This window comes from Notamacropus eugenii, chromosome 4 (assembly GCF_028372415.1).
Source record: "Notamacropus eugenii isolate mMacEug1 chromosome 4, mMacEug1.pri_v2, whole genome shotgun sequence".
NCBI classification, from domain to species: Eukaryota; Metazoa; Chordata; class Mammalia; order Diprotodontia; family Macropodidae; genus Notamacropus; species Notamacropus eugenii.
In genome coordinates, this window is record NC_092875.1 from 315,260,897 (window position 1) to 315,272,107 (window position 11,211).

Consider the following 11,211-nt stretch of genomic DNA (forward strand, 5'->3'; position numbering starts at 1 on the left):
GATAATGTGAAATATCTTATTGGTAAAACAACTGACCTGGAAAATAGATTCAGGAGAGACAATGTAAAAATTCTGGGACTACCTGAAAACCCTGATCAAAAGAAGAGCCTAGACATCATCTTCCACGAAATTATCAAGGAAAACTGCCCTGAGATTCTAGAACCAGAGGGCAAAATAAATATTCAAGGAATCCACAGAACACCGCATGAAAGAGATCCAAAAAGAGAAACTGCTAGGAACATTGTGGCCAAATTCCAGAATTCCCAGGTCAAAGAGAAAATATTGCAAGCAGCTAGAAAGAAACAATTCAAGTATTGTGGAAACACAATCAGGATAACACAAGATCTAGCACCCTCTACATTAAGGGATCGAAGAGAATGGAATAGGATATTCCAGAAGTCAAAGGAACTAGGACTAAAACCAAGAATCACTTACCCAGCAAAACTGAGTATAATACTTCGGGAGAAAAAATGGTCTTTCAATGAAATGGAGGATTTTCAGGTTTTCTTGATGAAAAGACCAGAGCTGAAAAGAAAATTTGACTTTTAAACACAAGAATGAAGAGAAGCATGAAAAGGTGAACAGTAAAGAGAAGTCATAAGGGACTTACTAAAGTTGAACTGTTTACATTCCTACATGGAGAGACAATATTTGTAACTCTTGAAACATTTCGGTATCTGGGTACTGGGTGGGAGTACACACACACACATGCACACACGCACACATACATAGAGACAGAGTGCACAGAGTGAATTGAAGAGGATGGGATCATATCTTAAAAAAAAATGAAATCAAACAGTGAGAGAGAAATATTGGGAGGAGAAAGGGAGAAATTGAATGGGGCAAATTATCTCTCAGAAAAGAGGCAAGCAAAGACTTATTAGTGGAAGGATAAAGAGGGGAGGCGAGAGAAAATCATGAGGTCTACTCTCATCGCATTCCACTAAAGGAAAGAACAAAATGCACACTCATTTTGATAGGAAAACCTATCTCACAATACAGGAGAGTGGGGGACAAGGGCACAAGCAGGGTGGGGGGGAGGATAGAGGGGAGGGCATGGGGAGGAGAATGCAATCTGAGGTCGACACTCATGGGGAGGGAAAGGATCATAAGAGAATAGAAGTAATGGGGGACAGGATAGGATGGAGGGAAATATAGTTAGTCCTATACAGCACAACTAGTATGGAAATCATTTGCAAAACTACACAGATTTGGCCTATATTGAATTGCTTGTCCTCCAAAGGGAAGGGGTGGAGAGGGAGGGAGCTAAAGAAGTTGGAACGCAAAGTGTTAGGATCAACCGTAATGTTCTTACCACTAGGAAATAAGAAATACAGGTTAAGGGGTAAAGAAAGCTATCTGGCCCTACAGGACAAAAGAGAAGATGGAGACAAGGGCAGAGAGGGAGGATAGAAGAGAGAGCAGATTGGTCACATGGGCAATTAGAATGCTTAGGTTTGGGGGGGGAAGGGATAAAAGGGGAGAAAATGTGTAACCCAAAACTTTGTGAAATAAATGTTAAAAGTTAAATAAAAAAAAAAGAAAATAGTTCTTTCAAAATTAGAATGCAACAGATGGAGGCTAATGACTTTATGAGAAACCAAGAAATCACAAAATAAAACCAAAAGAATGAAAAAATGGAAGATAATGTGAAATATCTCATTGGAAGAACAACTGACCTGGAGAATAGATCCAGGAGAGACAATTTAAAAATTATGGGACTACCTGAAAGCCATGATCAAAAAAAGAGCCTAGACATCACCTTTCATGAAATTATCAAGGAAAACTGCCCTGATAGTCTAGAACCAGAGGGAAAAATAAATATTGAAAGAATCCACTGATCCTCTCCTGAAAGATCCAAAAAGAGAAACTCCTAGGAACATTGTGGCCAAATTCCAGAGTTCCCTAGTCAAGGAGAAAATATTGCAAGCAGCTAGAAACAAACAATTCAAGTATTGTGGAAATACAATCAGGATAACACAAGATCTAGCAGCTTCTACATTAAGGGATCAAAGGGCATAGAATATCATATTCCAGAAGTCAAAGGAACTAGGACTAAAACCAAGAATCACCTACCCAGCAAAACTGAGTATAATACTTCAGGGGAAACAATGGTCTTTCAATGAAATAGAGGACTTTCAAGCATTCTTGATGAAAAGACCAGAGCTGAAAAGAAAATTTGACTTTCAAACACAAGAATGAAGAGAAGCATGAAAAGGTAAACAGCAAAGAGAAGTCATAAGGGACTTACTAAAGTTGAACTGTTTACATTCCTACATGGAAAGACAATATTTGTAACTCTTGAAACTTTTCAGTATCCGGGTAGTGGATGGGATTACACACACACACACACACACACACACACACACACACACACACACACACACAGAGAGAGAGAGAGAGAGAGAGAGAGAGAGAGAGAGAGAGAGAGAGAGAGAGAGAGAGACAGTGAGCACAGAGTGAATTGAATAGGATGGGACCGTATCTTAAAAAAATGAAAATAAGCAGTGAGAGAAAAATATATTGGGAGGAGAAAGGGAGAAATTGAATGGGACAAATTATCTCTCATAAAAGAGGCAAGCAAAAGACGTTTCAGTGGAAAGAAAAAGAGGGGAAATGAGAGAAAAACATGAAGCTTACTCTCATCACATTCAACTAAAGGAAGGAATAAAATGCACACTCATTTTGGTATAGAATCCTATGTTACAATACAGGAAAGTAGGGGAGAAGGGGATAAGTAGGGTGGGGGGCATGATGGAAGGAAGCGCAGTGGGAGGTGGGAGCAATTTGAAGTCAACACTCTTGTGGAGGGACAGGATCCAAAGAGAGAACAGAAGCAATGAGGGGCAGGATAGGATGGAGGAAAATATAGTTAGTCTTACACAACACGACTATTATGGAAGTCATTTCCAAAACTACACAGATGTGGCCTATATTGAATTTCTTGCTTCCCAAAGGGAATGGGTGAGGAAGGAGGGATGAAGAGAAGTTTGAAGTCAAAATTTTAGGAACAATCATCGAGTATTATTCTTACTGCTAGGAAATAAGAAATACAGATAATGGGGTATAGAAAGTTATCTTGCCCTACAGGACAAAAGAGAAGATGGGGATAAGGTAAGGGAGGGATGATAGAAGAGAGGGAAGATTGGTGATAGGGGCAATTAGAATGCTTGGCATTTTGGGATAGGGGAGGGGAAAAAGGGGAGAAATTTTGGAACCCAAAATTTTGTGAAAATGAACGTTAAAAGTTAAATGAATAAATTAAAAAATTTAAAAAAAATAAAAAGAATGCTTGAAAGTCCTCTATTTCATTGAATGATCATTTCTTTCCCTGAAGTATTATACTCAGTTTTGCCGGGTAGTTGATTCTTGCTTTTAAGCCTAGCTCCTTTGACTTCTGGAATATAATAATCCAGGCACTGCCATCCCTTAACGTAGAAGCTGCTAGATCTTGTGTTATACTGATTGTATTTCCACAATATTCAAATTGTTTCTTTCTGGCTGCTTGCAATACTTTCTCCTTGTCCAGGGAAATCTGGAATTTGGCTTCAATATTTCTAGGAGATTTTCTTTTCACATCTCCTTCAGGAGGTGATCAGTGGATTCTTTCAGTATTTATTTTATCCTGTGGTTCTAGAATATCAGGGCAGTTGATAATTTCATGAAAGAAGATGTCTAGGCTCTTTTTTTGATCATGACTTTCAGGCAGTAGGATTTTTTTTTTTAACAATAACAACAATTTTATATCAGCCCCTTGATGCCTAGGGGTAAAGTAGCTAATGGTATTGGGGAGAAGGCCCCACAGTACACAACTTACTTTTCATCATTCAGTGAAAGAGTTTTGGAGTTAGTAAAACAATCTCCTTCTGCAGTGATGAAACTATGAGTATTGCCTAGGCATCTGACTTAGCCCTATGATTAGTAATTAAATTCTGCAATCTCATTCCCATTCAACCAAAAAATTTTTATTGATTTTTTTCTCTTCACATTATCTGAATTTTCCCCTGAATCCTTCTCTCACTTCCTGCCTCTGGAGAGCTATCCCATATAACAAATGATTTCTCTAAAAAGAAAAAAAAAAGAAAATGAGGAAGATGAGGGGGAAAAAAAACAAACAATACTTTGAAAAACTCTGACAGTAGAAGCAATATTCCACACTTATGCCCCACCACCGCCCCATCCTGTAAAGAAGTTGGGAGAGGGGTCTTTTCATATCTCTTTGGGGTTAAGCTCATTCTTTGTAATTCTGAAACTTTCAGTTTTGATTGGTTTGTGGTTGTTCTCATTTGCCTTGTTGCAGTTATTGTGAGTATTTTTTTCCTGAGTCTGTTTACTTCACTCTGCATCAGTTCACAGAGATCTGTTCACTTTGTATTCATCACACATATAATTTTTTATAGCACAGTAATGTTCCATTACATTCTTGGACCACAGTTTGTGGTAGGTGGGCAGGAGATGGGCAGTTATTCCCCAATAAATGGGCAGCTATTTTGTTTTTAGTTCTTTGCTACCAAAAAAGTGCTGCTATATTACAATACTTTGGTATATCTGGTGCTTTTCTTTTCATCAGTGCCTTCCTCTGGATACCTGACTAGCAGTAGAATTTCTAGGACCAAGGACATAAACATTTTAGCCCTTTATTTGAATGATTTCAAATTGCTTTCCAAAATAGTTGTACTAATCTGTAGCTTCCCCAACAATGCATTTGTGTGCCTGCCTTTCCATAACCCCTCAAATGAAGCTTTCTTAATTACTTTTGATATTTTTTCATATCATGAATTATGGAGCAGCAAAGTAGGTCAGTGTATACAGTGTTGCCTTTGGAATCAAGAAGACCTAAAATTGAATTCTGTTTCTGACAATTACTGGTTGGGTGACCTTGGGAGAATGGCTTCATGGCTCATGGCCTCCTTTTCCTCATCTGTAAAATAAGGGGTTGGACTCTATATCCTTTAATTCTATGATCTTTAGATATGAATAAGATGGATGTGAATTTTTTCTTTGCTTGCTATAGGCACCAGAGTTGCTAGCCAGGGCTCCATTATCTTGTGAGATCACCCAAGCACAGGGCAGAGGGAGAGCATAGGAGGTAGTGGGCTTATTGGAACTCCAGGTGCTGGTCTGGAGGGATGTTGTATTTGGTCTTCTGGGCTTCAAATAGGTTGCATAGTTCTGTCATGTAACGCTGGTGCAAAGAGTCCACTTCCTCCTGGGAATTGTTGGTATTTTGCTCTACTTTGATGGGTTTCCCCACCACAGTAGTGATTTGTTGCTGGTAAGGGAGCAGGCCAAGGTTGCACTGAAAGATCCCTCAGCCATGGAAGACTGAAAGGGAAATGCCCATGACCTTTTGCAGTCTTACCTGGTTCCAGTGCAGCCAGAACCCCTGGGGATTGTCAACTTGGTCGAAGAGTTCATTCTTTCCAAAGGAGAAGATTGGTACCAGAGCTGCCCCATGAAGCAAAGCAAGTCTAACAAATCATTTCCGTTTCTTCAGTGATAGTGTGTAGCTTCCAGGCCGAGCATCCAGGGCTTCCTGGGATCCTCCCACAATGATCCGCAGCAAATTTCCACCTTTCTCCTCCGATGTAACTAGACGTCCACTCATGATATAATCCCTGAAGAAGGGAATTTGGAACCACAAAGTCAGCATCATCAGGTGGGAGCGGATCCCAGGAAACATAGAAGGAAATCTGGTGCCTTTAGTACAGAAGTTGGTGAAGGCTCCAACAGCCAGAACGCCATGTGGGTGGAAGCCAGCAATATAGTTCTGGGTTAGGTACAACTCTACTGTCCTGCTGAGAGAGATAGGAAAGTAGTCTGTCAAGTACTTCCACAGAGGCCATCATTTAGGGTCTGGATCTGTCTCCCGCCATTCCTTGGGGTGTCTCTGTCCAGGTACCACCAGGCTGAAGAGAAGATGCTGATGAACCCAAAGAAGATGAAGAAGAATCCAATGAAGAAGACTGTGCAGACTATGCCCAAACATAGGGAACTGAAAATCCACTGCTCCAGCCGCACTGAGAGCAGCGCTAAAGAAATCATCGTGGCCCCAGGGATCTGGTTGTCTCAGCAAACTCTCCCAGGTGAAGGGAGAGGGAGCTGGGCTCCCTTGGGCTGTCTGGCCGGGACTCAGCCCTCCCGGAGCAACCTCGGAGGTTGGAAGACTCTAGTAAAACAATTTTTAAATTGTCTCTCTGGGATCTACTTTCCACATCAGTTGTTTTTCCAGTGAGATATTGCACATTGCTATTTTTTTCATTCCTTTGCTTTTGTTTTATAATTTCTCGATTTTTCATAAAGTCATTAGCTTCCATCTGCTCCATTCTAATCTTTAAGGAATTATTTTTCTCAGTGAGTTTTTGGATCTCCTTTTTCATCTGGCCAATTCTGCTTTTCCTCGTTGCCTTTTTGAATCTCTTTTGCCATTTGGGTTAGTCTATCTTTTAAAGTGCTATTTTCTTCAGCATTTTTTGGGTCTCCTTTGGCAAGCAGTTGATTCATTTTTCATGATTTTTCTGCGTCACTCTCATTTCTCTTCCCAATTTTTGCTCTGCTTTTCTTCCTTGATTTTCAAAATCCTTCTTGTGCTCTTCCATGGCCTGAGAACAATTCATATTTTTCTTGGAAGCTTTGGATATAAAAGCTTTGACTTTGTTTTCTTCTGTTTCCTTTGGTCTTCCTTGTCACCAAAGTAAGAGTCTGTAGTGTGATTCTTTTTCTGGTTTTTAACTCATTCCCCTAGCCATTTATTTGACTTTTGAGCTCTTTGTCAAGGTAGTTCTCTGATTTCAGTGGGGGTGGATCAATCCTCCCACAATCTGAGGGCCCAGAGCTTCAGCTGCCCCTGCTGCCGCTGTGGCTGCTGCATGTTCTTGTGCCCCCTCACCCCACTGCCACCCTGTGGCTGAGGCCAGACCACTCCATTCTCCTGCACTGGTCCCACAGGCCTTTTCCACTGACCTTCAAATTTGTCCTCAGCCTTTTGGGGTCATGAAGTCTGGAAACTGCCACAGGTAAGAAAGGTTCAGTCTCCCCAAGGCCTGCTCAGGATCTGTCTGCTATGGTATCGCACATGCTGGACTGCATTCTGCCCCCAGCGTGATGAGATAGACACTTCCGAGCAACCTTCCAATCTCTCTTGGGCTGGTGATTTGCTTCGCTACCTCATTCTGTGGGTACTACAGCTCCAGAATTTGTTTGGAGCCATTTTTACAGGTATTTGGCTGGGCTTGGCTGGAGGTCTCTAGAAAGTGTGTGCTGTTACTCCATCATCTTCATTGCCTCCATTTTTAAAATTTCACTTGGTTCCTGGTCACTCATGACTTTTCTACTCACTGGACTCTGTGTAATTATATTTTTCACAATTGTCATTAAATATCCTTTCTTCATGCATATCCCATTTCCCTTTTCGATGCTAGTTAGCCAAAGAATCTTGATTCTCCTAAAGAAGCTGCCTATATAACTACAATTTATTCTTATAGGTCTGTTTAAGCATCAAAACTCTGGATATTATACCTATGATAAGGTCCCTACTTCTCATTGCAGAATATATCTGTACCCTGATGTGTGTGTACTGCAATGACACCTTTATCCCAGAAATGAATCAAGATTTTCTCTTTTCCTATCTCATTCAGTTCATTTCTTTGCCATCACACTCATTCTCCATACCCCTTCTTCTTCAAAGTCTAAAGGAGTTATTTTCCCTTCACTATTCTCAAGTGACATAATTTAAAGTACATTATATATTTCACTCTATCTTCTTCCTTTCTTTACTGCTTTTAGGCACCCTCCCTTTATTACATTTCATCACAGAAAAACATTGAATCTCCTGTGGTGAAGATGTGAGGTTGAATGCATGGTGTTTTGAAACTATTCCTTCATTATCACTTTTGTTCTTTAATTCCACTTTCATGTTCATCGCTTCACATATTCTAGAAAAAATATTTTAATGGTTCTTCTATTGCCATTGTGTTGTTGTTTAACTCATTTCAATCTTTCTCTTTCTACATTTATTTATTTTTATTTTAATAGTCTAGTGATAAGGAAATTTGTTTTGCTAATTACATTTTTCTTATTGTCTTCATTTATTTACCTTTTCTGTGATCTAGGTTATTTGATAGTAAATAATTTGCTCATGTATGTTTAGTTTTCAGAGTAGGTAGGAATACTTGGAATGTTCATTTCTTTAACATGTACGATTGTTCAGTGATTTGCAGGTTGATCTTAACCTCCTTTGTTTTTAAGAATATATGAGTGAACACAATTTTGCAGTTTCTCCTAAGGGCAAAGTAGTCTCATGTAATTACAATTCCATTTCCATTGCACTCAAAGTCTTTTTCTAGGCCCTAGTGATATTACTGTTTGGCATGGGAATTGTTGACTTTATTCGTGCTGCGCTGTTGAGTTTGCAATAGAAGGTTTTTTGATGTTTTGACATTTGGGTTTTTTTTTGTTTTGTTTTTTCCAGATGATTTCTGAATATAATTAATATTTAATTTTCTATATTCAGAAGTTCTGGACAGTATTCTGGAATTATTTCTTGAAGCAAGGCATTTGAAATTTTTAACTTGTGCTTTTCTGAGAGACCTGTGGTGTTCAAGATGTCTTTATGCATCCTGTCTCTGAGATCAATGCTATTTGATTGTACAGAGATGATATTTTCTTTCGATGTTATTCCAGTTTTCTTCCCTCGTTCCAAATTATGCCTCAGTTTACTATATTTATGGTCCCAATAATTCATGCTTTCTTTCTCTCTTTTGAAAAACTTTGCCATTCTGTATTCTAGTTTTTCTATTTTGCTATTTATTTCTGCTGTAGTGCTGTTGTAATTTTCCAGTCGTGTCTGACTTGTCATGACCCCATTTAGAGTTTTCTTGGCAAAGATACTGGAGTGGTTTGCCATTTTTTCTCCAGGTTATTTTACAAATGAACAACTGAGGCAAACAGGGTTAAGTGACTTGCGCAGGATCACATAGCTTGTACGTATCTGAGACCTAATTTCAACTCAGGAAACTGAGTCTTTCTGATTTTAGGACCAACACCTTATCAGCTATACCAACTAGCAGCCCAAATATTATTTCTGCTGTGCAGGCCATAAATTCATCACTGTGTTTTCTTTTAACTTCCACTTTCATGATTCTTATTTCTTTATTAATTGATTTGAAAAAATTCTATTTTAGTTCCATGATATCCTAGCAACTCACACTACTTCATCAGGTATTAATAAAACCTTTTTATCTTGGAATATTTATATACACGTGTTTTGGCTTTTAAAAGTATATTGATGGTTATCCTTCTCTCCACTTTAACATCTTCCTTGAATAACTGTATTCTTTATTTTGACTGAAAATTCTTTCCCCCTTAATTTTGATTTCTTTCAGTGTTTATTTCTCCCCTTTTATTTTATTTCTTACTTTTTTATGCCTTCTCCATTGATGACACAGCTCTGTGAATACTGAAACTCAAAGCTGGCTCAGGCTTCTCCCATATAAATAATTCACTTTTTACCAGGATCACTTTTTTTTTCCAGCCCTGACTTTTTAAAGGGCAAAACTGAATCCATCTGAATGCCAGACCCCTTTTTGTCAAGCATGTTGCCCTTCTGCTTTATTTTTCTGTTGTTAGTTAGTTGATTGAACATCGTTGCAATGTTTTGCCTGTCTAGGAGGAGCAAACTTCCCCTTTCTTATACTTCCTCATCCTCCCCACGAAAGCAGTCTGAACTTTGACTTATTTCTTGTTGCCATAGAATGGTACCACGAAGGCTACAACAGCGTGTGCAGCAGCCACAATGAAACTGCTGAGTGAATCCCAGGATACAAAACAGTGGGGTCAAGATGTGAGCCCTGCTAGTGCATATGATCTGTTTAGTGAGCAAGTGCTAAGTGATTGCATTAGAATTTACTTTCTCTACTGTTAATTCATGAGTTTATTATTTAATCCACCTCTTGGTATTTGCTTTATGAAATAGTGGCAATTGTTTTACCTCTGTCATTTTTTACATCATATAGTTTGGGGATATTTGAACATTTGGACTGGATAAAATGTGTAATACTCTACCATGTTAGTTATATATGACCTAGAATTCAAATCCTTTTAATTATTTAAAAGCTATAGCTACTAACCTCAAGAAGATTAAAATCTAATGGTCAAATGTACAATATGAATATGTTAACAGAATTCCCCAAAAGCCCTACTTAGTGACCTTTTGCATTACATGTATGTATGTGTGTGTGCATGTGTGTAGAGAAGTAGATATTATACATAATATACTTAAAATATTTACTTATGTATAAATCAGATCAGTATTTAAAGTATCCAAAAAATGGTCAGCCTAGTCAGATGGATATAGTAGAAAAGACCACTGGCTTAGAAATAGAAGAAACTAAGTTTTTATTGAGATTCTGTCATCAGTTTAGTGAATAACCTGGGGAAAAACAATTAACTTCAAAGGAACTCCATTTGTTCATCTGTAAAATGAATGGATTTGACTCAATAATCACTAAGGTCAGGTCCTTTCCAGTTGTATAATTATTTTGCCCTTAATGATCATCTCCACCACCATCACCACCACCACCACCACCACCACCACCACCACCACCACCACCACCACCACCACCACCACCACCATCATCATCATCATCATCATCATCATCATCATCATCATCAATTCATCATTGTCATGAGTTTGGCAATATTAATTATCAAATTAGATCAATAGTAAAAGAGATAGGTATTTACATATATAGATGAATTACAAGAACTCTGATCACCCCGTATATTCATTTAGAATTTTAGCTATACACTTATTACATCCACTTGGCCAAGAACCTGACTATCTGTCCTTCTAAAACAACACTCCCTTAATACTTTCCTGTCAGAGGATAAATGTTCATATTATGCTTTTTAACTTACTAGCTGTGACCTGGTACAAGTCATTTAACTTCTTTTGACCCTAATTTCCTCATACATAAAGTGAGGGTTCAGAATACATTAACTATAAGATCCTTTCCATGCCCCCAATCCTATGATTTTATGTGCCTTAATCAAAACGTTATCATCATATAGTGATAACATAGTGATGCTAATAATTAGAAATTATACAGATGTTGAGAGAAAATTATTCAAAGAAATTAAAATTTGCATGTCTACAATTAATAATAGAATTTCTCACTCAAAGTCTTAGATAAATCAAATGAGGCTAAAACA

The 11,211-nt window shown here is 38.3% G+C and overlaps 1 pseudogene; it reads right to left on the bottom strand.

Moving 5' to 3' along the window:
• Positions 1–5,098: 5,098 nt before the first annotated feature.
• LOC140502537 (2-acylglycerol O-acyltransferase 2 pseudogene) lies at positions 5,099–6,045 on the bottom strand (annotated as a pseudogene).
• Between the last annotated feature and the right edge of the window lie 5,166 nt (positions 6,046–11,211).